Consider the following 1,324-nt stretch of genomic DNA (forward strand, 5'->3'; position numbering starts at 1 on the left):
GTTTGTAATTTGTAGTGTTTGTAATTTATAGTGTTTGTAATTTGTAGTGTTTGTAATTTGTAGTGTTTGTGGTTTGTAGTGTTTGTAATTATGTTTAAATGTTGTTTTTTTGTTGGAAATTTATCGTAATTGTTGTTGTTTTGTGTGTGTGCTTCGTTCGTAATTCATTCCCTTATATGGTCGATCTTATGCCTGTAAATATGTTCCTAATCGTTGTGTTCTATAGTTTGTTTTTTTGCAATTTTTTTTTTTACACTTTTTTGATCGTTAGATCATTCATGATCCATCCTATAGTTCGTTTCCCTACACCGCCAGTAACGTGTTGTTAGTTGTTGTGTTCTTAATTGCTAGGTTCATGAGTATGTTGGATTTAATACTTAAGTTTGTTCGTTTCTTCGTTACGATTAAAATTTGTTGTTGTGCAGTACTTTTTTGGTCGTTTTGTACTTTTACGTAACGTCTCTGGTGTGTTTATTTTGTTTTTTTTGTTGCTTGTTCTTTATTGTCGATGTGTTTTGAGTCTCAGCGTAGATTTTCTGTAGCCGATTCCTCTTCGAAGAGAGTTACAGCGATCAAATGTGTTGCCGTTTACGATGGAATTGCGATGGTTGCAGTAGGAAAAGCCATTACGCGTTTATTTATTTCTTATTCATATTTATGCCCCTCTGGGTAGTCATTCTAGATATGCAAATAGATGCAAATGATGGCAATGACACAAGTGTATAGCCCAGCAACGCGTTCACGAAGCGATGGGTCTCCTTTTCGATTACATTAAATGGTCGCTTAACATGAAAAGCCAGTGTAATTAAAGTGATTAATCGAAACACACAAAAGAACGCAATTTGTAAGAAGTAGGCTAAATCGATTTCCCCTAATAGGTTCGTTATTGTCGGAGATGAATATTGCTCTGCGTTTGACGGCAGCAGATCGATGTCATCGTGTGTGTGTGTGTCCATGTGCACATCATTGGCAAAAACATGGGGCAGGTGTTGTTTGTAGCAATGCATTCAGTACGTGCGACGTTGAGCCAATAAAGTCAATGCCATTGCTCATCTTCTGTGTGTCATGAAGTGTTAGACAATTGCTAGTTCCTACGTTCCCCTCGTGTATTGTGAGTCAATAGGTCTTAGCTTCCTATTATGTGTATGTTCAATGAGCCATGTTGTCTTGTCTTCGGTTCCCATTATGACTATGTGAACGTGTATTACTAAATGTTAGCTTCCTGTTGTTTCTTTCTGTGTGTGTCGCGTTGTCTCATGGCTTGGTGTGTGTGTGTGTGTGTGTGTGTGTGCGTGCGTGCGTGCGTGCGTGCGTGCGTGCGTGC

Source organism: Priapulus caudatus, unplaced genomic scaffold (genome assembly GCF_000485595.1).
Source record: "Priapulus caudatus unplaced genomic scaffold, Priapulus_caudatus-5.0.1 Scaffold774, whole genome shotgun sequence".
In the NCBI taxonomy this organism is placed as follows: Eukaryota; Metazoa; Priapulida; class Priapulimorpha; order Priapulimorphida; family Priapulidae; genus Priapulus; species Priapulus caudatus.